This window comes from Aphelocoma coerulescens, chromosome 9, assembly GCF_041296385.1.
Source record: "Aphelocoma coerulescens isolate FSJ_1873_10779 chromosome 9, UR_Acoe_1.0, whole genome shotgun sequence".
Classification (NCBI taxonomy): Eukaryota; Metazoa; Chordata; class Aves; order Passeriformes; family Corvidae; genus Aphelocoma; species Aphelocoma coerulescens.
This window is the reverse complement of record NC_091023.1, coordinates 1165788-1180803: the sequence shown is the minus strand read 5'-3', so window position 1 is coordinate 1180803 and position 15016 is coordinate 1165788. Positions and strand designations below refer to the sequence as shown.

General features: G+C 63.2%; 32 non-coding genes across 32 annotated transcripts; all 32 read right to left on the bottom strand.

The window, feature by feature from the left end:
* Positions 1-55: 55 nt before the first annotated feature.
* LOC138115141 (5S ribosomal RNA) lies at positions 56-174 on the bottom strand. Its single transcript, XR_011153052.1, has one exon. It is a non-coding gene; the product is annotated as a 5S ribosomal RNA (ribosomal RNA).
* A 358-nt stretch (positions 175-532) lies between these two features.
* On the bottom strand, positions 533-651 carry LOC138115140 (5S ribosomal RNA). The gene has a single exon (XR_011153051.1). It is a non-coding gene; the product is annotated as a 5S ribosomal RNA (ribosomal RNA).
* A 358-nt stretch (positions 652-1009) lies between these two features.
* On the bottom strand, positions 1010-1128 carry LOC138115139 (5S ribosomal RNA). Its single transcript, XR_011153050.1, has one exon. It is a non-coding gene; the product is annotated as a 5S ribosomal RNA (ribosomal RNA).
* Positions 1129-1486: 358 nt separating this feature from the next.
* LOC138115138 (5S ribosomal RNA) lies at positions 1487-1605 on the bottom strand. Its single transcript, XR_011153049.1, has one exon. It is a non-coding gene; the product is annotated as a 5S ribosomal RNA (ribosomal RNA).
* Positions 1606-1963: 358 nt separating this feature from the next.
* On the bottom strand, positions 1964-2082 carry LOC138115660 (5S ribosomal RNA). Its single transcript, XR_011153571.1, has one exon. It is a non-coding gene; the product is annotated as a 5S ribosomal RNA (ribosomal RNA).
* A 358-nt stretch (positions 2083-2440) lies between these two features.
* LOC138115659 (5S ribosomal RNA) lies at positions 2441-2559 on the bottom strand. Its single transcript, XR_011153570.1, has one exon. It is a non-coding gene; the product is annotated as a 5S ribosomal RNA (ribosomal RNA).
* A 358-nt stretch (positions 2560-2917) lies between these two features.
* On the bottom strand, positions 2918-3036 carry LOC138115137 (5S ribosomal RNA). Its single transcript, XR_011153048.1, has one exon. It is a non-coding gene; the product is annotated as a 5S ribosomal RNA (ribosomal RNA).
* Positions 3037-3394: 358 nt separating this feature from the next.
* LOC138115136 (5S ribosomal RNA) lies at positions 3395-3513 on the bottom strand. Its single transcript, XR_011153047.1, has one exon. It is a non-coding gene; the product is annotated as a 5S ribosomal RNA (ribosomal RNA).
* Positions 3514-3871: 358 nt separating this feature from the next.
* LOC138115466 (5S ribosomal RNA) lies at positions 3872-3990 on the bottom strand. Its single transcript, XR_011153378.1, has one exon. It is a non-coding gene; the product is annotated as a 5S ribosomal RNA (ribosomal RNA).
* A 358-nt stretch (positions 3991-4348) lies between these two features.
* Positions 4349-4467, bottom strand: LOC138115658 (5S ribosomal RNA). The gene has a single exon (XR_011153569.1). It is a non-coding gene; the product is annotated as a 5S ribosomal RNA (ribosomal RNA).
* Positions 4468-4825: 358 nt separating this feature from the next.
* On the bottom strand, positions 4826-4944 carry LOC138115656 (5S ribosomal RNA). Its single transcript, XR_011153567.1, has one exon. It is a non-coding gene; the product is annotated as a 5S ribosomal RNA (ribosomal RNA).
* A 358-nt stretch (positions 4945-5302) lies between these two features.
* On the bottom strand, positions 5303-5421 carry LOC138115135 (5S ribosomal RNA). Its single transcript, XR_011153046.1, has one exon. It is a non-coding gene; the product is annotated as a 5S ribosomal RNA (ribosomal RNA).
* Positions 5422-5779: 358 nt separating this feature from the next.
* On the bottom strand, positions 5780-5898 carry LOC138115134 (5S ribosomal RNA). Its single transcript, XR_011153045.1, has one exon. It is a non-coding gene; the product is annotated as a 5S ribosomal RNA (ribosomal RNA).
* Positions 5899-6256: 358 nt separating this feature from the next.
* On the bottom strand, positions 6257-6375 carry LOC138115133 (5S ribosomal RNA). Its single transcript, XR_011153044.1, has one exon. It is a non-coding gene; the product is annotated as a 5S ribosomal RNA (ribosomal RNA).
* Positions 6376-6733: 358 nt separating this feature from the next.
* On the bottom strand, positions 6734-6852 carry LOC138115131 (5S ribosomal RNA). The gene has a single exon (XR_011153042.1). It is a non-coding gene; the product is annotated as a 5S ribosomal RNA (ribosomal RNA).
* Positions 6853-7210: 358 nt separating this feature from the next.
* Positions 7211-7329, bottom strand: LOC138115130 (5S ribosomal RNA). The gene has a single exon (XR_011153041.1). It is a non-coding gene; the product is annotated as a 5S ribosomal RNA (ribosomal RNA).
* Positions 7330-7687: 358 nt separating this feature from the next.
* LOC138115129 (5S ribosomal RNA) lies at positions 7688-7806 on the bottom strand. Its single transcript, XR_011153040.1, has one exon. It is a non-coding gene; the product is annotated as a 5S ribosomal RNA (ribosomal RNA).
* A 358-nt stretch (positions 7807-8164) lies between these two features.
* Positions 8165-8283, bottom strand: LOC138115128 (5S ribosomal RNA). Its single transcript, XR_011153039.1, has one exon. It is a non-coding gene; the product is annotated as a 5S ribosomal RNA (ribosomal RNA).
* A 358-nt stretch (positions 8284-8641) lies between these two features.
* On the bottom strand, positions 8642-8760 carry LOC138115127 (5S ribosomal RNA). Its single transcript, XR_011153038.1, has one exon. It is a non-coding gene; the product is annotated as a 5S ribosomal RNA (ribosomal RNA).
* A 358-nt stretch (positions 8761-9118) lies between these two features.
* Positions 9119-9237, bottom strand: LOC138115655 (5S ribosomal RNA). The gene has a single exon (XR_011153566.1). It is a non-coding gene; the product is annotated as a 5S ribosomal RNA (ribosomal RNA).
* A 358-nt stretch (positions 9238-9595) lies between these two features.
* On the bottom strand, positions 9596-9714 carry LOC138115126 (5S ribosomal RNA). The gene has a single exon (XR_011153037.1). It is a non-coding gene; the product is annotated as a 5S ribosomal RNA (ribosomal RNA).
* Positions 9715-10072: 358 nt separating this feature from the next.
* LOC138115125 (5S ribosomal RNA) lies at positions 10073-10191 on the bottom strand. The gene has a single exon (XR_011153036.1). It is a non-coding gene; the product is annotated as a 5S ribosomal RNA (ribosomal RNA).
* A 358-nt stretch (positions 10192-10549) lies between these two features.
* LOC138115720 (5S ribosomal RNA) lies at positions 10550-10668 on the bottom strand. Its single transcript, XR_011153630.1, has one exon. It is a non-coding gene; the product is annotated as a 5S ribosomal RNA (ribosomal RNA).
* A 358-nt stretch (positions 10669-11026) lies between these two features.
* Positions 11027-11145, bottom strand: LOC138115654 (5S ribosomal RNA). The gene has a single exon (XR_011153565.1). It is a non-coding gene; the product is annotated as a 5S ribosomal RNA (ribosomal RNA).
* A 358-nt stretch (positions 11146-11503) lies between these two features.
* LOC138115124 (5S ribosomal RNA) lies at positions 11504-11622 on the bottom strand. Its single transcript, XR_011153035.1, has one exon. It is a non-coding gene; the product is annotated as a 5S ribosomal RNA (ribosomal RNA).
* Positions 11623-11980: 358 nt separating this feature from the next.
* LOC138115123 (5S ribosomal RNA) lies at positions 11981-12099 on the bottom strand. Its single transcript, XR_011153034.1, has one exon. It is a non-coding gene; the product is annotated as a 5S ribosomal RNA (ribosomal RNA).
* A 358-nt stretch (positions 12100-12457) lies between these two features.
* Positions 12458-12576, bottom strand: LOC138115653 (5S ribosomal RNA). Its single transcript, XR_011153564.1, has one exon. It is a non-coding gene; the product is annotated as a 5S ribosomal RNA (ribosomal RNA).
* Positions 12577-12934: 358 nt separating this feature from the next.
* Positions 12935-13053, bottom strand: LOC138115282 (5S ribosomal RNA). The gene has a single exon (XR_011153196.1). It is a non-coding gene; the product is annotated as a 5S ribosomal RNA (ribosomal RNA).
* Positions 13054-13411: 358 nt separating this feature from the next.
* On the bottom strand, positions 13412-13530 carry LOC138115719 (5S ribosomal RNA). Its single transcript, XR_011153629.1, has one exon. It is a non-coding gene; the product is annotated as a 5S ribosomal RNA (ribosomal RNA).
* Positions 13531-13888: 358 nt separating this feature from the next.
* On the bottom strand, positions 13889-14007 carry LOC138115122 (5S ribosomal RNA). The gene has a single exon (XR_011153033.1). It is a non-coding gene; the product is annotated as a 5S ribosomal RNA (ribosomal RNA).
* A 358-nt stretch (positions 14008-14365) lies between these two features.
* On the bottom strand, positions 14366-14484 carry LOC138115119 (5S ribosomal RNA). The gene has a single exon (XR_011153031.1). It is a non-coding gene; the product is annotated as a 5S ribosomal RNA (ribosomal RNA).
* A 358-nt stretch (positions 14485-14842) lies between these two features.
* LOC138115118 (5S ribosomal RNA) lies at positions 14843-14961 on the bottom strand. The gene has a single exon (XR_011153030.1). It is a non-coding gene; the product is annotated as a 5S ribosomal RNA (ribosomal RNA).
* Between the last annotated feature and the right edge of the window lie 55 nt (positions 14962-15016).

Sequence of the window (15016 nt, the reverse complement as noted above, 5' to 3'; positions counted from 1 at the left end):
GCTGCCCAAGCAAAACAAGGCACCTCTGGCCCAGAGCCCAGGACCCAGCAAAAGAAGCCTACAGCACCCGGTATTCCCAGGCGGTCTCCCATCCAAGTACTAACCGGGCCCGACCCTGCTTAGCTTCCGAGATCAGACGAGATCGGGCGTTCTCAGGGTGGTATGGCCGTAGGCACCCCTCAGCCCCACAGCAGCGCTCTCCAGCACACACCAGCGCCTTCCTGCCCTGCCCCAATGCTCCTCGCACCCGGCACACGGCCGCCAGCGCCACTGTCGGCAACAACCCAACCTGCAGCCAGACCCAGAGCCATACAAGCCACTCAAGCTTTTCCCGCCACGCCAACTATGCGAGGACTAACAGTCATGGCCACCAGCTCTTCCCTGCCCTCGGAAACAAGGGAACCTGCAGCCAGATCCAGAGCCACGCAAGCCATGCAAGCCCCATGAGCCACCCTCGCCCTTGTGCTCCTTGGCACCGCTGCCCAAGCAAAACAAGGCACCTCTGGCCCAGAGCCCAGGACCCAGCAAAAGAAGCCTACAGCACCCGGTATTCCCAGGCGGTCTCCCATCCAAGTACTAACCGGGCCCGACCCTGCTTAGCTTCCGAGATCAGACGAGATCGGGCGTTCTCAGGGTGGTATGGCCGTAGGCACCCCTCAGCCCCACAGCAGCGCTCTCCAGCACACACCAGCGCCTTCCTGCCCTGCCCCAATGCCCCCCGCACCCGGCACACGGCCGCCAGCGCCACTGTCGGCAACAACCCAACCTGCAGCCAGACCCAGAGCCATACAAGCCACTCAAGCTTTTCCCGCCACGCCAACTATGCGAGGACTAACAGTCATGGCCACCAGCTCTTCCCTGCCCTCGGAAACAAGGGAACCTGCAGCCAGATCCAGAGCCACGCAAGCCATGCAAGCCCCATGAGCCACCCTCGCCCTTGTGCTCCTTGGCACCGCTGCCCAAGCAAAACAAGGCACCTCTGGCCCAGAGCCCAGGACCCAGCAAAAGAAGCCTACAGCACCCGGTATTCCCAGGCGGTCTCCCATCCAAGTACTAACCGGGCCCGACCCTGCTTAGCTTCCGAGATCAGACGAGATCGGGCGTTCTCAGGGTGGTATGGCCGTAGGCACCCCTCAGCCCCACAGCAGCGCTCTCCAGCACACACCAGCGCCTTCCTGCCCTGCCCCAATGCTCCTCGCACCCGGCACACGGCCGCCAGCGCCACTGTCGGCAACAACCCAACCTGCAGCCAGACCCAGAGCCATACAAGCCACTCAAGCTTTTCCCGCCACGCCAACTATGCGAGGACTAACAGTCATGGCCACCAGCTCTTCCCTGCCCTCGGAAACAAGGGAACCTGCAGCCAGATCCAGAGCCACGCAAGCCATGCAAGCCCCATGAGCCACCCTCGCCCTTGTGCTCCTTGGCACCGCTGCCCAAGCAAAACAAGGCACCTCTGGCCCAGAGCCCAGGACCCAGCAAAAGAAGCCTACAGCACCCGGTATTCCCAGGCGGTCTCCCATCCAAGTACTAACCGGGCCCGACCCTGCTTAGCTTCCGAGATCAGACGAGATCGGGCGTTCTCAGGGTGGTATGGCCGTAGGCACCCCTCAGCCCCACAGCAGCGCTCTCCAGCACACACCAGCGCCTTCCTGCCCTGCCCCAATGCCCCCCGCACCCGGCACACGGCCGCCAGCGCCACTGTCGGCAACAACCCAACCTGCAGCCAGACCCAGAGCCATACAAGCCACTCAAGCTTTTCCCGCCACGCCAACTATGCGAGGACTAACAGTCATGGCCACCAGCTCTTCCCTGCCCTCGGAAACAAGGGAACCTGCAGCCAGATCCAGAGCCACGCAAGCCATGCAAGCCCCATGAGCCACCCTCGCCCTTGTGGTCCTTGGCACCGCTGCCCAAGCAAAACAAGGCACCTCTGGCCCAGAGCCCAGGACCCAGCAAAAGAAGCCTACAGCACCCGGTATTCCCAGGCGGTCTCCCATCCAAGTACTAACCGGGCCCGACCCTGCTTAGCTTCCGAGATCAGACGATATCGGGCGTTCTCAGGGTGGTATGGCCGTAGGCACCCCTCAGCCCCACAGCAGCGCTCTCCAGCACACACCAGCGCCTTCCTGCCCTGCCCCAATGCCCCCCGCACCCGGCACACGGCCGCCAGCGCCACTGTCGGCAACAACCCAACCTGCAGCCAGACCCAGAGCCATACAAGCCACTCAAGCTTTTCCAGCCATGCCAACTATGTGAGGACTAACAGTCATGGCCACCAGCTCTGCCCTGACCTCGGAAACAACAGAACCTGCAGCCGGACCCAGAGCCACGCAAGCCATGCAAGCCCCATGAGCCACCCTCGCCCTTGTGCTCCTTGGCACCGCTGCCCAAGCAAAACAAGGCACCTCTGGCCCAGAGCCCAGGACCCAGCAAAAGAAGCCTACAGCACCCGGTATTCCCAGGCGGTCTCCCATCCAAGTACTAACCGGGCCCGACCCTGCTTAGCTTCCGAGATCAGACGATATCGGGCGTTCTCAGGGTGGTATGGCCGTAGGCACCCCTCAGCCCCACAGCAGCGCTCTCCAGCACACACCAGCGCCTTCCTGCCCTGCCCCAATGCCCCCCGCACCCGGCACACGGCCGCCAGCGCCACTGTTGGCAACAACCCAACCTGCAGCCAGACCGAACACCACACAAGCCACTCAAGCTTTTCCAGCCACGCCAACTATGCGAGGACTAACAGTCATGGCCACCAGCTCTGCCCTGCCCTCGGCAACAACAGAACCTGCAGCCGGACCCAGAGCCACGCAAGCCATGCAAGCCCCATGAGCCACCCTCGCCCTTGAGCTCCTTGGCACCGCTGCCCAAGCAAAACAAGGCACCTCTGGCCCAGAGCCCAGGACCCAGCAAAAGAAGCCTACAGCACCCGGTATTCCCAGGCGGTCTCCCATCCAAGTACTAACCGGGCCCGACCCTGCTTAGCTTCCGAGATCAGACGAGATCGGGCGTTCTCAGGGTGGTATGGCCGTAGGCACCCCTCAGCCCCACAGCAGCGCTCTCCAGCACACACCAGCGCCTTCCTGCCCTGCCCCAATGCTCCTCGCACCCGGCACACGGCCGCCAGCGCCACTGTCGGCAACAACCCAACCTGCAGCCAGACCCAGAGCCATACAAGCCACTCAAGCTTTTCCCGCCACGCCAACTATGCGAGGACTAACAGTCATGGCCACCAGCTCTTCCCTGCCCTCGGAAACAAGGGAACCTGCAGCCAGATCCAGAGCCACGCAAGCCATGCAAGCCCCATGAGCCACCCTCCCCCTTGTGCTCCTTGGCACCGCTGCCCAAGCAAAACAAGGCACCTCTGGCCCAGAGCCCAGGACCCAGCAAAAGAAGCCTACAGCACCCGGTATTCCCAGGCGGTCTCCCATCCAAGTACTAACCGGGCCCGACCCTGCTTAGCTTCCGAGATCAGACGAGATCGGGCGTTCTCAGGGTGGTATGGCCGTAGGCACCCCTCAGCCCCACAGCAGCGCTCTCCAGCACACACCAGCGCCTTCCTGCCCTGCCCCAATGCCCCCCGCACCCGGCACACGGCCGCCAGCGCCACTGTCGGCAACAACCCAACCTGCAGCCAGACCCAGAGCCATACAAGCCACTCAAGCTTTTCCCGCCACGCCAACTATGCGAGGACTAACAGTCATGGCCACCAGCTCTTCCCTGCCCTCGGAAACAAGGGAACCTGCAGCCAGATCCAGAGCCACGCAAGCCATGCAAGCCCCATGAGCCACCCTCCCCCTTGTGCTCCTTGGCACCGCTGCCCAAGCAAAACAAGGCACCTCTGGCCCAGAGCCCAGGACCCAGCAAAAGAAGCCTACAGCACCCGGTATTCCCAGGCGGTCTCCCATCCAAGTACTAACCGGGCCCGACCCTGCTTAGCTTCCAAGATCAGACGAGATCGGGCGTTCTCAGGGTGGTATGGCCGTAGGCACCCCTCAGCCCCACAGCAGCGCTCTCCAGCACACACCAGCGCCTTCCTGCCCTGCCCCAATGCCCCCCGCACCCGGCACACGGCCGCCAGCGCCACTGTCGGCAACAACCCAACCTGCAGCCAGACCCAGAGCCATACAAGCCACTCAAGCTTTTCCAGCCACGCCAACTATGTGAGGACTAACAGTCATGGCCACCAGCTCTGCCCTGACCTCGGAAACAACAGAACCTGCAGCCGGACCCAGAGCCACGCAAGCCATGCAAGCCCCATGAGCCACCCTCGCCCTTGTGCTCCTTGGCACCGCTGCCCAAGCAAAACAAGGCACCTCTGGCCCAGAGCCCAGGACCCAGCAAAAGAAGCCTACAGCACCCGGTATTCCCAGGCGGTCTCCCATCCAAGTACTAACCGGGCCCGACCCTGCTTAGCTTCCGAGATCAGACGATATCGGGCGTTCTCAGGGTGGTATGGCCGTAGGCACCCCTCAGCCCCACAGCAGCGCTCTCCAGCACACACCAGCGCCTTCCTGCCCTGCCCCAATGCCCCCCGCACCCGGCACACGGCCGCCAGCGCCACTGTCGGCAACAACCCAACCTGCAGCCAGACCCAGAGCCATACAAGCCACTCAAGCTTTTCCAGCCATGCCAACTATGTGAGGACTAACAGTCATGGCCACCAGCTCTGCCCTGACCTCGGAAACAACAGAACCTGCAGCCGGACCCAGAGCCACGCAAGCCATGCAAGCCCCATGAGCCACCCTCGCCCTTGTGCTCCTTGGCACCGCTGCCCAAGCAAAACAAGGCACCTCTGGCCCAGAGCCCAGGACCCAGCAAAAGAAGCCTACAGCACCCGGTATTCCCAGGCGGTCTCCCATCCAAGTACTAACCGGGCCCGACCCTGCTTAGCTTCCGAGATCAGACGATATCGGGCGTTCTCAGGGTGGTATGGCCGTAGGCACCCCTCAGCCCCACAGCAGCGCTCTCCAGCACACACCAGCGCCTTCCTGCCCTGCCCCAATGCCCCCCGCACCCGGCACACGGCCGCCAGCGCCACTGTTGGCAACAACCCAACCTGCAGCCAGACCGAACACCACACAAGCCACTCAAGCTTTTCCAGCCACGCCAACTATGCGAGGACTAACAGTCATGGCCACCAGCTCTGCCCTGCCCTCGGCAACAACAGAACCTGCAGCCGGACCCAGAGCCACGCAAGCCATGCAAGCCCCATGAGCCACCCTCGCCCTTGAGCTCCTTGGCACCGCTGCCCAAGCAAAACAAGGCACCTCTGGCCCAGAGCCCAGGACCCAGCAAAAGAAGCCTACAGCACCCGGTATTCCCAGGCGGTCTCCCATCCAAGTACTAACCGGGCCCGACCCTGCTTAGCTTCCGAGATCAGACGAGATCGGGCGTTCTCAGGGTGGTATGGCCGTAGGCACCCCTCAGCCCCACAGCAGCGCTCTCCAGCACACACCAGCGCCTTCCTGCCCTGCCCCAATGCTCCTCGCACCCGGCACACGGCCGCCAGCGCCACTGTCGGCAACAACCCAACCTGCAGCCAGACCCAGAGCCATACAAGCCACTCAAGCTTTTCCCGCCACGCCAACTATGCGAGGACTAACAGTCATGGCCACCAGCTCTTCCCTGCCCTCGGAAACAAGGGAACCTGCAGCCAGATCCAGAGCCACGCAAGCCATGCAAGCCCCATGAGCCACCCTCGCCCTTGTGCTCCTTGGCACCGCTGCCCAAGCAAAACAAGGCACCTCTGGCCCAGAGCCCAGGACCCAGCAAAAGAAGCCTACAGCACCCGGTATTCCCAGGCGGTCTCCCATCCAAGTACTAACCGGGCCCGACCCTGCTTAGCTTCCGAGATCAGACGAGATCGGGCGTTCTCAGGGTGGTATGGCCGTAGGCACCCCTCAGCCCCACAGCAGCGCTCTCCAGCACACACCAGCGCCTTCCTGCCCTGCCCCAATGCCCCCCGCACCCGGCACACGGCCGCCAGCGCCACTGTCGGCAACAACCCAACCTGCAGCCAGACCCAGAGCCATACAAGCCACTCAAGCTTTTCCCGCCACGCCAACTATGCGAGGACTAACAGTCATGGCCACCAGCTCTTCCCTGCCCTCGGAAACAAGGGAACCTGCAGCCAGATCCAGAGCCACGCAAGCCATGCAAGCCCCATGAGCCACCCTCGCCCTTGTGCTCCTTGGCACCGCTGCCCAAGCAAAACAAGGCACCTCTGGCCCAGAGCCCAGGACCCAGCAAAAGAAGCCTACAGCACCCGGTATTCCCAGGCGGTCTCCCATCCAAGTACTAACCGGGCCCGACCCTGCTTAGCTTCCGAGATCAGACGAGATCGGGCGTTCTCAGGGTGGTATGGCCGTAGGCACCCCTCAGCCCCACAGCAGCGCTCTCCAGCACACACCAGCGCCTTCCTGCCCTGCCCCAATGCTCCTCGCACCCGGCACACGGCCGCCAGCGCCACTGTCGGCAACAACCCAACCTGCAGCCAGACCCAGAGCCATACAAGCCACTCAAGCTTTTCCCGCCACGCCAACTATGCGAGGACTAACAGTCATGGCCACCAGCTCTTCCCTGCCCTCGGAAACAAGGGAACCTGCAGCCAGATCCAGAGCCACGCAAGCCATGCAAGCCCCATGAGCCACCCTCCCCCTTGTGCTCCTTGGCACCGCTGCCCAAGCAAAACAAGGCACCTCTGGCCCAGAGCCCAGAACCCAGCAAAAGAAGCCTACAGCACCCGGTATTCCCAGGCGGTCTCCCATCCAAGTACTAACCGGGCCCGACCCTGCTTAGCTTCCGAGATCAGACGAGATCGGGCGTTCTCAGGGTGGTATGGCCGTAGGCACCCCTCAGCCCCACAGCAGCGCTCTCCAGCACACACCAGCGCCTTCCTGCCCTGCCCCAATGCCCCCCGCACCCGGCACACGGCCGCCAGCGCCACTGTCGGCAACAACCCAACCTGCAGCCAGACCCAGAGCCATACAAGCCACTCAAGCTTTTCCCGCCACGCCAACTATGCGAGGACTAACAGTCATGGCCACCAGCTCTTCCCTGCCCTCGGAAACAAGGGAACCTGCAGCCAGATCCAGAGCCACGCAAGCCATGCAAGCCCCATGAGCCACCCTCCCCCTTGTGCTCCTTGGCACCGCTGCCCAAGCAAAACAAGGCACCTCTGGCCCAGAGCCCAGGACCCAGCAAAAGAAGCCTACAGCACCCGGTATTCCCAGGCGGTCTCCCATCCAAGTACTAACCGGGCCCGACCCTGCTTAGCTTCCGAGATCAGACGAGATCGGGCGTTCTCAGGGTGGTATGGCCGTAGGCACCCCTCAGCCCCACAGCAGCGCTCTCCAGCACACACCAGCGCCTTCCTGCCCTGCCCCAATGCCCCCCGCACCCGGCACACGGCCGCCAGCGCCACTGTCGGCAACAACCCAACCTGCAGCCAGACCCAGAGCCATACAAGCCACTCAAGCTTTTCCCGCCACGCCAACTATGCGAGGACTAACAGTCATGGCCACCAGCTCTTCCCTGCCCTCGGAAACAAGGGAACCTGCAGCCAGATCCAGAGCCACGCAAGCCATGCAAGCCCCATGAGCCACCCTCGCCCTTGTGCTCCTTGGCACTGCTGCCCATGCAAAACAAGGCACCTCTGGCCCAGAGCCCAGGACCCAGCAAAAGAAGCCTACAGCACCCGGTATTCCCAGGCGGTCTCCCATCCAAGTACTAACCGGGCCCGACCCTGCTTAGCTTCCGAGATCAGACGAGATCGGGCGTTCTCAGGGTGGTATGGCCGTAGGCACCCCTCAGCCCCACAGCAGCGCTCTCCAGCACACACCAGCGCCTTCCTGCCCTGCCCCAATGCCCCCCGCACCCGGCACACGGCCGCCAGCGCCACTGTCGGCAACAACCCAACCTGCAGCCAGACCCAGAGCCATACAAGCCACTCAAGCTTTTCCAGCCACGCCAACTATGTGAGGACTAACAGTCATGGCCACCAGCTCTGCCCTGCCCTCAGCAACAACAGAACCTGCAGCCGGACCCAGAGCCACACAAGCCATGCAAGCCCCATGAGCCACCCTCGCCCTTGTGCTCCTTGGCACCGCTGCCCAAGCAAAACAAGGCACCTCTGGCCCAGAGCCCAGGACCCAGCAAAAGAAGCCTACAGCACCCGGTATTCCCAGGCGGTCTCCCATCCAAGTACTAACCGGGCCCGACCCTGCTTAGCTTCCGAGATCAGACGAGATCGGGCGTTCTCAGGGTGGTATGGCCGTAGGCACCCCTCAGCCCCACAGCAGCGCTCTCCAGCACACACCAGCGCCTTCCTGCCCTGCCCCAATGCCCCCCGCACCCGGCACACGGCCGCCAGCGCCACTGTCGGCAACAACCCAACCTGCAGCCAGACCCAGAGCCATACAAGCCACTCAAGCTTTTCCCGCCACGCCAACTATGCGAGGACTAACAGTCATGGCCACCAGCTCTTCCCTGCCCTCGGAAACAAGGGAACCTGCAGCCAGATCCAGAGCCACGCAAGCCATGCAAGCCCCATGAGCCACCCTCGCCCTTGTGCTCCTTGGCACCGCTGCCCAAGCAAAACAAGGCACCTCTGGCCCAGAGCCCAGGACCCAGCAAAAGAAGCCTACAGCACCCGGTATTCCCAGGCGGTCTCCCATCCAAGTACTAACCGGGCCCGACCCTGCTTAGCTTCCGAGATCAGACGAGATCGGGCGTTCTCAGGGTGGTATGGCCGTAGGCACCCCTCAGCCCCACAGCAGCGCTCTCCAGCACACACCAGCGCCTTCCTGCCCTGCCCCAATGCCCCCCGCACCCGGCACACGGCCGCCAGCGCCACTGTCGGCAACAACCCAACCAGCAGCCAGACCGAACACCACACAAGCCACTCAAGCTTTTCCAGCCACGCCAACTATGTGAGGACTAACAGTCATGGCCACCAGCTCTGCCCTGCCCTCGGCAGCAACAGAACCTGCAGCCGGACCCAGAGCCACGCAAGCCATGCAAGCCCCATGAGCCACCCTCGCCCTTGTGCTCCTTGGCACCGCTGCCCAAGCAAAACAAGGCACCTCTGGCCCAGAGCCCAGGACCCAGCAAAAGAAGCCTACAGCACCCGGTATTCCCAGGCGGTCTCCCATCCAAGTACTAACCGGGCCCGACCCTGCTTAGCTTCCGAGATCAGACGATATCGGGCGTTCTCAGGGTGGTATGGCCGTAGGCACCCCTCAGCCCCACAGCAGCGCTCTCCAGCACACACCAGCGCCTTCCTGCCCTGCCCCAATGCCCCCCGCACCCGGCACACGGCCGCCAGCGCCACTGTCGGCAACAACCCAACCTGCAGCCAGACCCAGAGCCATACAAGCCACTCAAGCTTTTCCCGCCACGCCAACTATGCGAGGACTAACAGTCATGGCCACCAGCTCTTCCCTGCCCTCGGAAACAAGGGAACCTGCAGCCAGATCCAGAGCCACGCAAGCCATGCAAGCCCCATGAGCCACCCTCGCCCTTGTGCTCCTTGGCACCGCTGCCCAAGCAAAACAAGGCACCTCTGGCCCAGAGCCCAGGACCCAGCAAAAGAAGCCTACAGCACCCGGTATTCCCAGGCGGTCTCCCATCCAAGTACTAACCGGGCCCGACCCTGCTTAGCTTCCGAGATCAGACGAGATCGGGCGTTCTCAGGGTGGTATGGCCGTAGGCACCCCTCAGCCCCACAGCAGCGCTCTCCAGCACACACCAGCGCCTTCCTGCCCTGCCCCAATGCCCCCCGCACCCGGCACACGGCCGCCAGCGCCACTGTCGGCAACAACCCAACCAGCAGCCAGACCGAACACCACACAAGCCACTCAAGCTTTTCCAGCCACGCCAACTATGTGAGGACTAACAGTCATGGCCACCAGCTCTGCCCTGCCCTCGGCAGCAACAGAACCTGCAGCCGGACCCAGAGCCACGCAAGCCATGCAAGCCCCATGAGCCACCCTCGCCCTTGAGCTCCTTGGCACCGCTGCCCAAGCAAAACAAGGCACCTCTGGCCCAGAGCCCAGGACCCAGCAAAAGAAGCCTACAGCACCCGGTATTCCCAGGCGGTCTCCCATCCAAGTACTAACCGGGCCCGACCCTGCTTAGCTTCCGAGATCAGACGAGATCGGGCGTTCTCAGGGTGGTATGGCCGTAGGCACCCCTCAGCCCCACAGCAGCGCTCTCCAGCACACACCAGCGCCTTCCTGCCCTGCCCCAATGCCCCCTGCACCCGGCACACGGCCGCCAGCGCCACTGTCGGCAACAACCCAACCGGCAGCCAGACCCAGAGCCATACAAGCCACTCAAGCTTTTCCCGCCACGCCAACTATGTGAGGACTAACAGTCATGGCCACCAGCTCTGCCCTGCCCTCGGCAACAACAGAACCTGCAGCCGGACCCAGAGCCACGCAAGCCATGCAAGCCCCATGAGCCACCCTCGCCCTTGAGCTCCTTGGCACCGCTGCCCAAGCAAAACAAGGCACCTCTGGCCCAGAGCCCAGGACCCAGCAAAAGAAGCCTACAGCACCCGGTATTCCCAGGCGGTCTCCCATCCAAGTACTAACCGGGCCCGACCCTGCTTAGCTTCCGAGATCAGACGATATCGGGCAGTCTCAGGGTGGTATGGCCGTAGGCACCCCTCAGCCCCACAGCAGCGCTCTCCAGCACACACCAGCGCCTTCCTGCCCTGCCCCAATGCCCCCTGCACCCGGCACACGGCCGCCAGCGCCACTGTCGGCAACAACCCAACCTGCAGCCAGACCCAGAGCCATACAAGCCACTCAAGCTTTTCCAGCCACGCCAACTATGTGAGGACTAACAGTCATGGCCACCAGCTCTGCCCTGACCTCGGAAACAACAGAACCTGCAGCCGGACCCAGAGCCACGCAAGCCATGCAAGCCCCATGAGCCACCCTCCCCCTTGTGCTCCTTGGCACCGCTGCCCAAGCAAAACAAGGCACCTCTGGCCCAGAGCCCAGGACCCAGCAAAAGAAGCCTACAGCACCCGGTATTCCCAGGCGGTCTCCCATCCAAGTACTAACCGGGCCCGACCCTGCTTAGCTTCCGAGATCAGACGATATCGGGCGTTCTCAGGGTGGTATGGCCGTAGGCACCCCTCAGCCCCACAGCAGCGCTCTCCAGCACACACCAGCGCCTTCCTGCCCTGCCCCAATGCCCCCCGCACCCGGCACACGGCCGCCAGCGCCACTGTCGGCAACAACCCAACCTGCAGCCAGACCCAGAGCCATACAAGCCACTCAAGCTTTTCCCGCCACGCCAACTATGCGAGGACTAACAGTCATGGCCACCAGCTCTTCCCTGCCCTCGGAAACAAGGGAACCTGCAGCCAGATCCAGAGCCACGCAAGCCATGCAAGCCCCATGAGCCACCCTCGCCCTTGTGCTCCTTGGCACCGCTGCCCAAGCAAAACAAGGCACCTCTGGCCCAGAGCCCAGGACCCAGCAAAAGAAGCCTACAGCACCCGGTATTCCCAGGCGGTCTCCCATCCAAGTACTAACCGGGCCCGACCCTGCTTAGCTTCCGAGATCAGACGAGATCGGGCGTTCTCAGGGTGGTATGGCCGTAGGCACCCCTCAGCCCCACAGCAGCGCTCTCCAGCACACACCAGCGCCTTCCTGCCCTGCCCCAATGCCCCCCGCACCCGGCACACGGCCGCCAGCGCCACTGTCGGCAACAACCCAACCTGCAGCCAGACCCAGAGCCATACAAGCCACTCAAGCTTTTCCCGCCACGCCAACTATGCGAGGACTAACAGTCATGGCCACCAGCTCTGCCCTGCCCTCGGCAACAACAGAACCTGCAGCCGGACCCAGAGCCACGCAAGCCATGCAAGCCCCATGAGCCACCCTCGCCCTTGAGCTCCTTGGCACCGCTGCCCAAGCAAAACAAGGCACCTCTGGCCCAGAGCCCAGGACCCAGCAAAAGAAGCCTACAGCACCCGGTATTCCCAGGCGGTCTCCCATCCAAGTACTAACCGGGCCCGACCCTGCTTAGCTTCCGAGATCAGACGAGATCGGGCGTTCTCAGGGTGGTATGGCCGTAGGCACCCCTCAGCCCCACAGCAGCGCTCTCCAGCACACACCAGCGCCTTCCTGCCCTGCCCCAATGCCCCCCGCACCCGGCACACGGCCGCCAGCGCCACTGTCGGCAACAACCCAACCTGCAGCCAGACCCAGAGCCATACAAGCCACTCAAGCTTTTCCAGCCACGCCAACTATGTGAGGACTAACAGTCATGGCCACCAGCTCTGCCCTGACCTCGGAAACAACAGAACCTGCAGCCGGACCCAGAGCCACGCAAGCCATGCAAGCCCCATGAGCCACCCTCCCCCTTGTGCTCCTTGGCACCGCTGCCCAAGCAAAACAAGGCACCTCTGGCCCAGAGCCCAGGACCCAGCAAAAGAAGCCTACAGCACCCGGTATTCCCAGGCGGTCTCCCATCCAAGTACTAACCGGGCCCGACCCTGCTTAGCTTCCGAGATCAGACGATATCGGGCGTTCTCAGGGTGGTATGGCCGTAGGCACCCCTCAGCCCCACAGCAGCGCTCTCCAGCACACACCAGCGCCTTCCTGCCCTGCCCCAATGCCCCCCGCACCCGGCACACGGCCGCCAGCGCCACTGTTGGCAACAACCCAACCTGCAGCCAGACCGAACACCACACAAGCCACTCAAGCTTTTCCAGCCACGCCAACTATGCGAGGACTAACAGTCATGGCCACCAGCTCTGCCCTGCCCTCGGCAACAACAGAACCTGCAGCCGGACCCAGAGCCACGCAAGCCATGCAAGCCCCATGAGCCACCCTCGCCCTTGAGCTCCTTGGCACCGCTGCCCAAGCAAAACAAGGCACCTCTGGCCCAGAGCCCAGGACCCAGCAAAAGAAGCCTACAGCACCCGATATTCCCAGGCGGTCTCCCATCCAAGTACTAACCGGGCCCGACCCTGCTTAGCTTCCGAGATCAGACGAGATCGGGCGTTCTCAGGGTGGTATGGCCGTAGGCACCCCTCAGCCCCACAGCAGCGCTCTCCAGCACACACCAGCGCCTTCCTGCCCTGCCCCAATGCCCCCCGCACCCGGCACACGGCCGCCAGCGCCACTGTCGGCAACAACCCAACCTGCAGCCAGACCCAGAGCCATACAAGCCACTCAAGCTTTTCCAGCCACGCCAACTATGTGAGGACTAACAGTCATGGCCACCAGCTCTGCCCTGACCTCGGAAACAACAGAACCTGCAGCCGGACCCAGAGCCACGCAAGCCATGCAAGCCCCATGAGCCACCCTCCCCCTTGTGCTCCTTGGCACCGCTGCCCAAGCAAAACAAGGCACCTCTGGCCCAGAGCCCAGGACCCAGCAAAAGAAGCCTACAGCACCCGGTATTCCCAGGCGGTCTCCCATCCAAGTACTAACCGGGCCCGACCCTGCTTAGCTTCCGAGATCAGACGATATCGGGCAGTCTCAGGGTGGTATGGCCGTAGGCACCCCTCAGCCCCACAGCAGCGCTCTCCAGCACACACCAGCGCCTTCCTGCCCTGCCCCAATGCCCCCCGCACCCGGCACACGGCCGCCAGCGCCACTGTCGGCAACAACCCAACCTGCAGCCAGACCGAACACCACACAAGCCACTCAAGCTTTTCCAGCCACGCCAACTATGCGAGGACTAACAGTCATGGCCACCAGCTCTGCCCTGCCCTCGGCAACAACAGAACCTGCAGCCGGACCCAGAGCCACGCAAGCCATGCAAGCCCCATGAGCCACCCTCGCCCTTGAGCTCCTTGGCACCGCTGCCCAAGCAAAACAAGGCACCTCTGGCCCAGAGCCCAGGACCCAGCAAAAGAAGCCTACAGCACCCGGTATTCCCAGGCGGTCTCCCATCCAAGTACTAACCGGGCCCGACCCTGCTTAGCTTCCGAGATCAGACGAGATCGGGCGTTCTCAGGGTGGTATGGCCGTAGGCACCCCTCAGCCCCACAGCAGCGCTCTCCAGCACACACCAGCGCCTTCCTGCCCTGCCCCAATGCCCCCCGCACCCGGCACACGGCCGCCAGCGCCACTGTCGGCAACAACCCAACCTGCAGCCAGACCCAGAGCCATACAAGCCACTCAAGCTTTTCCCGCCACGCCAACTATGCGAGGACTAACAGTCATGGCCACCAGCTCTTCCCTGCCCTCGGAAACAAGGGAACCTGCAGCCAGATCCAGAGCCACGCAAGCCATGCAAGCCCCATGAGCCACCCTCGCCCTTGTGCTCCTTGGCACCGCTGCCCAAGCAAAACAAGGCACCTCTGGCCCAGAGCCCAGGACCCAGCAAAAGAAGCCTACAGCACCCGGTATTCCCAGGCGGTCTCCCATCCAAGTACTAACCGGGCCCGACCCTGCTTAGCTTCCGAGATCAGACGAGATCGGGCGTTCTCAGGGTGGTATGGCCGTAGGCACCCCTCAGCCCCACAGCAGCGCTCTCCAGCACACACCAGCGCCTTCCTGCCCTGCCCCAATGCCCCCCGCACCCGGCACACGGCCGCCAGCGCCACTGTCGGCAACAACCCAACCAGCAGCCAGACCGAACACCACACAAGCCACTCAAGCTTTTCCAGCCACGCCAACTATGTGAGGACTAACAGTCATGGCCACCAGCTCTGCCCTGCCCTCGGCAGCAACAGAACCTGCAGCCGGACCCAGAGCCACGCAAGCCATGCAAGCCCCATGAGCCACCCTCGCCCTTGAGCTCCTTGGCACCGCTGCCCAAGCAAAACAAGGCACCTCTGGCCCAGAGCCCAGGACCCAGCAAAAGAAGCCTACAGCACCCGGTATTCCCAGGCGGTCTCCCATCCAAGTACTAACCGGGCCCGACCCTGCTTAGCTTCCGAGATCAGACGAGATCGGGCGTTCTCAGGGTGGTATGGCCGTAGGCACCCCTCAGCCCCACAGCAGCGCTCTCCAGCACACACCAGCGCCTTCCTGCCCTG